The following is a 6000-nucleotide window of genomic DNA, read 5'->3' on the forward strand; positions in this document are numbered from 1 at the left end:
CCAGCTCTAGGGTTTGGAATAACTTGTTTTCAGACCAAAGCTGTCTTCTCCAAACCAAGTCCTATATCGTGGCTGAGTTAGCTGGAGTTAAATCAGCATAAAACTAAAATAGCACAATGGAAAGTCAGGCCTACTGTTAAATCATGCTTCTATTTTTATCTGGCAAAGCACTTAAACATGTGCTTGAGATCCACAGAAGTTAGTCCTGTGTTTACATGCATTAAGTCAGGGCTTATAAAACAACTGATTTTGTGAATCTGGCTAAAATTTTGTCATTTTTAAAAGAAAACACACAATGCTGATCTCCACATACAAAAAGTGATCTATAGGCTCAAGATGCAGAAACTTGCACATAAGCATGAAAAGCTGAGTACTTGCAGTTGGGCCAAAAACTCACAAAACTTACAGAAAGGAAAAGGAATATTTCAGAGAGAACTGTGAGATGGCACAAAGCAGGAAACAAAATTTGGAGTTAAGCAGGTTCAACCTTAGTAGAAAAGGGATACAAAAATGGTGGTGCAGATAAAGCCAAGCTTTACCTAACCCAGCAGTTTACCTGCAACACTGTCCAAAAGCAGATACTTAACAGACACAAAATGCAGGACAGGCACAGAATGGTTACAGTCTTCCAGTTTCTGGCCATTGGTAATTTAGGGACTTGAGGCAATCTCCAAGCCCACACAGGCCACTGTGTTTAGTAGCCTCAGATGAATGGATCCTACAGGATTTTGGCTGATCCTATCTTAAATTTATTTCATTTTGCTATTTCCAGTATCTATCATTACTTCCACAATATAATAATGAAAAAGTACTCCTTTTATTCTATGCTACTATCCTTTTAGTTTCTTTAGCACCCATGGTTCTTGTGTTACAAGGAGGAGGGAATAATCAGTTCCCATTCACCTCTTCCATATCACTCATGGTTTTATGAGCTTCTGTCAAATGCTTCTTCAGTTTTCAAGGCTGAGGAGCACTACTTTATTTAGACTTGTCCATAAAAAAAAAAAAAGAGAGACATTTCACACCTCTAGCTACTCTCACTGCTCTTTTCTATGTCTTTTCTATTTTTAATACATCTTTTTTGAAATTGAGTGAGCAGTCCTGCATGCAGCAGCCAAGATGAAGGAATGCTACAGGAAGATCAACATCTCTGTCCCTCTCCTGTATAAACTGCAGTGGCATAACCTATTTGTTTTGTTCTCAATTATTCCAAATAACTCCAAAAATTTCTCTTTGTCATTTATAGGACTTCTAGTACTGGTCTGATATTTCTGGAAAATCAGCAACAATGACTTTATTAATTGTTTTCCTGAATATAGAAACCATAGAAAACATAGCTACCTAGAGGCATAAATGGCCAAGATTATTTTCCTCTCTATTATTTATGTATATTAACATTGACTTTAGTCTGCCACTGTACTGCTCAGTCTCTCAAGATCCTCCTGCAAAGGACCAAAAACCTTTTGTTATCACTGTCATAGTGATTTTTTGGCATGAATGAACTCCATATTAATTTTTTTTTTTGCAGGTAGGACTGTTGAAGAACACAGCTCCCCCTGCCCCAGGAACTCTACGAGGACTGACCCCCCCCCCCCCCCCCCCCCCAAAGGATCACAATAAGGAACATGAAAATTTTCTATTGTGATAATTGCCTAATTATAGCTATCTTTTTCCTCCTACCTTGGTGAGACCTTTTCAAAATCCATTCAAAACCCCAAGTACACTATATTAAGTCTCACATGCTTCTCCAGATGCTTATTCATTCCTTCAAAGAACTTCAGGGTTTGCAATGCATGCCTTTAATTTACAAAGGCCGTGTTAACACAGCTGCAATATATTGTATTTATCTATGCTGCCACTAAATTTGTTATAATTTCCTCTCAATTTTTCCTGGTACAGAAGCCAGACTTGCGTAGCCTGTAGTTTTTTTAATCCCTGCTGGAACCCTTTTTAAGATTGGTGTCACATTATTTACCTCCTCTGGGATCAAGGCTGACCGAACCCAAAAGTTTCATACCAGAGTAATTTAGAACATTTGAGTGAATATCATTTGTCCTGCTGATTTCTTATTGTTCATGTCATGAACCTGTTTTAAAAGCTCTTCTATTAACATTCAATTAGAGGCCATTCCTTGGGCTCAAATGTTGGAGGACTTTCTACTTGCTAGGCAGCCAGTGCCTTCTGCCACCTGCTATACAGTGGTCTTACTGACTTCCACTGCTCCTTTCACACCTCAGTCATTTGCTGAACGCACCATTTGCAGGCAGACTGCCAGCTCCTGTCATATTTGGAAGAGCTTTTGTTATTAGTTTTCATGTCTTTTGTGAGTCACTCCTCAAACTATTTTAGTTTGTGTTGTTGTTATAGTTTTACATTTAACTTGTAAGAAAATATATTCCTCTCTGTTTTCTTTGCTTAGGCATGATTTCCACTTTTTAAAGGACACCTTTTTATTTCTAATAGTCTCACTTACTCCACTCTTTAACTGTAGTAACTTTTTGGTGGGTTAGATTTGCTTTGGGAACAGATGAGATGTTTTCTCCAATTTACAGGGATGCTACTTACACTCTTAGCTCATTTACCTGCTCCTTTAATGTTATTTAAACTGCTTTTTAAAGAAAAATATTGTCATGGTCTTTGGGGTTTTCTTAGTGCTATTATTCCTGCAAAAGTATTGAATTTGACCATGCAATGGTCACTACTGCCAAGCAACTCTTCAGTGCAACAGCTATAGTTTAAACAAGGTCTTAGTCAAGAGTGTCTTTCCCTTTTATTTTTCTTTTTTAAAATGTTGACTAAAAGTTGTTCTTTATATCCTAACTAGGACAAATCTTCTCCAGTCTATTTTCTTGTATACTGTCTTTCCATTGCCTCTGATCTTTCTTAGTATTTCATGGATATTTTCACTGCCATGGTCAGCTGTTTAAAAGGGTAAGCTTATTATAATGTTTTTCTTGATTTGGCATGGCAACTTTCAATCCATAGAGAGTGGGTGGTAAATGATGACACAGATAACTGATTTATCTTATTGGACTCTCATTTCCAACAGACTGTGAGTCACTCCTCCAACGGCAAAATCTATTCTTGTCATTTCTACATAATAAGTATCCTGATAGTACAGCTTCATACTGATTAGCTTCATTCAGTAAGATTTCTAGGAGGCCAGTACATTAAAATTCACCGATCCTTACTTTATATACATTTAATATTTATAGAAAAGCACAGATACTTTTGGTCTTTCTCTAGCTGCCCATCTGTGTGTGCCTTGTTTAACTGTGGATTTGCTTAGACTGCTCTATTTTATTTACAACCTGAATGTTATTGGTGGCTGTCCTACCTTGCTGTGACGGTACAGAGATTTCCATGGTGGGGAACTTGTCACCAGGATGAGTGTGTTCTTCTCCAGGTCCTCATCTCAAATAAATTTAAAGATACCTCTAGTATTTGTTTTCATTCCAAGTGCCACTAGCCTGGTTGCCCCCATTTTACAAACGACCAACCCTCCCATCCATTCTTAGCATCTCTCCTGTTTCTAAGAAGTCTTCTGCCCACACCACTTCCTTAGGCACACATTGCATCTCTGTGTGTCTGGGACAAGTATTTCCTGAATGCTGTAACAGAGTTCCTGTCCTTTACCATCCTCTCCCAACAAAATGTTATGTTTTGCCTCCTAGAGCTCTCCCTTATATTTTCCTGGTGCTCATATGACCATGACCAGACATGACGCACAAGGAAGGTCACCAGCTCCTTTTCAGTATCCTCTCAAAGGCTGCCCAGATATCACAGGATAGAAAGCCTCCAGAGCTTAGGCAAACCACCACATGCTCCTTCCTGGCCTCATATAGCCAGTTATCAATCCCACACAGCACCACAGCCTGCCTCTTCCTACCCAGCGGGATTGTTGTCCTTTTGCCATGTGTCTTGCTGAAGTGGATACACAAAGTCGCCTTCCAGCAGGAGGGAGGTGTCACGTGGTCAGTATCTTTTGCACACATGTTTACTCATTCGGTCTGAAACACAATTTTATGATTTGCCTTATTGTCTCCTAATTCAAGCATCAACAGCAAATCGAGCCAATTATTCCAACCAAATCTCTTCTAAAAGTTCATTGTACATTCAGCACCCAGAAAATAGAAAACTTCTTTTACCACAAATCTAAAACCAACACAAAAACACGTGAACATATTTTCCAGAGAGAAAATTTGGTGCTTATACTTCCTATCACCACAGTTCTCACTCTCCTGTGTTTAGGCAAGTTTTCTTCTATTTGGAAGCCAACCTTTCAGGGAACGTGATTTTGGTTTTCACATTTATGTTATTTTCTAAAGGCTGACTCTGGGTTTAATTTTCAGAGACCACATGGTACATAACAGATCAGGGAGTCTGGCACAGAGACAGGAGGTACCTTCATCCCTTGGACAATTAAGCATGAAATGTAAAACCTGGCAAGTCTTGCTTTTAATCCTCTTTGCACCCCATAGCCCCCTGCCAAAGATCAGAAATCCTTCTCCTCTTAAAAAGAATAAAAGATTTCAGAACACACCATCAACTCCTCCCTTCAGCCCTCAATACTGACAGTTTTATCTCTATACACAAACTTCTCCCCCTTTCTCCAGCTTGGCAACAAAACCCAAGCTCAATGAATATTTTATACGTGTGTGGTTAATGGAGCATTCTGGCTCCTGTCCATTAGGAACCTTACACAACGGTGTATTAACTGCTTCTCAATGTAACATTTTGAGTCTGTCCAAAAGGGATGTGTGTTTACCAGTTGAACCAACACACTATTATTGTCTTGTCAGCCTAGTTCCTGTCTTCACTTCAAGAGCAGGGTCCCCTGCCACAGCAATTTGCCACCATTGTGCTCCCAGCAGCTACCCAAGAAGGTTAGCCCAGCTCCAAGCTCTATTTTTCCACTCTACATTTTGAGGTCTGTATCTCATGTGGGGTGGGGAGTGCCTGCAGTCTTTCTCCTTCAAAGATATACACAGGGATAAGCAATCACAGCACAGATTAACACAAGGGTAAATATAAAGTAGTTAAGACGAGATCTTTAATTTCGATGGAAACTAGGCCTCCATATTCTTTCACCAGCTCTGAAATTTTGGCCTTAAAATCCACCTGATTGATCGAAAAATTGACAGCAGAATGACAACATTTGACAAAGTACTTATCACCCTCTCACTTTAAAAACCTCCTTTGTTCCTCAGGGCCATCACAGGCAGAGCTCCATCTCCATCAAAATCAGCACAAAGTCATCTCAACAGACAGATAGGCACAGATGACTCCCCTCAAAACAAGGGACAGTATAATTCTACCCTGCACATAGATAACATCCATGGTAAATGGTAAAAAGAAGAGAGCTGCTGGATTTCTCAGATGAAGAGCCCTGTGAGAGTTAGGGGTCTAGATCTGAATGTTCACCTACACCTCCCTGACAGTTTGTGGAGAAGGCAGAAGCTTCCAAAGCATGAATCATCCCAACCTACAGCAGATGTCTAGAATGGGTAAGATGAATGGCATGGGCTGTTTATCACTCCTCACCGACCAAAGAGGGAGCCTAGATGACAATCTTAGACTTTATGTCTAAGTTTCAGATAACTAAAATCAGGTGAGATGATTCCCAGCCCCAAGGTTTGCAGACTCATTACCAGACAAGCCGCAGACCCTGACAGACTTAAGGCAGAAAACAACAAGATAAAGAAAATGCTGATGTGGAAGGACTGATCTCATTCCTTCCCTGCCTGAAAGCAGAAAGAGCTTATGTTTCAGAAGGCAAAGCCCATCCTTTGCTCTCATGTCATTGCTGAAGCACAGTGGAAGAAAGGGAACGCTGTTGTTTCATTCCGCAGGACCCCACAGTGCTGTCTACAACATCTACGTGAGGTAGTAACCGTCTACGAGGGGCTTGGGTATTACAGGCCAGTAAGCAAGGCCCAGAGGAGCCAGGGGGAGACTGTTGGCCAAAGAATAGATGAGGTGAAGGCTTTCAATAGGTAG

The sequence above is a fragment of the Accipiter gentilis genome, chromosome 6 (genome assembly GCF_929443795.1).
Source record: "Accipiter gentilis chromosome 6, bAccGen1.1, whole genome shotgun sequence".
NCBI classification, from domain to species: Eukaryota; Metazoa; Chordata; class Aves; order Accipitriformes; family Accipitridae; genus Astur; species Astur gentilis.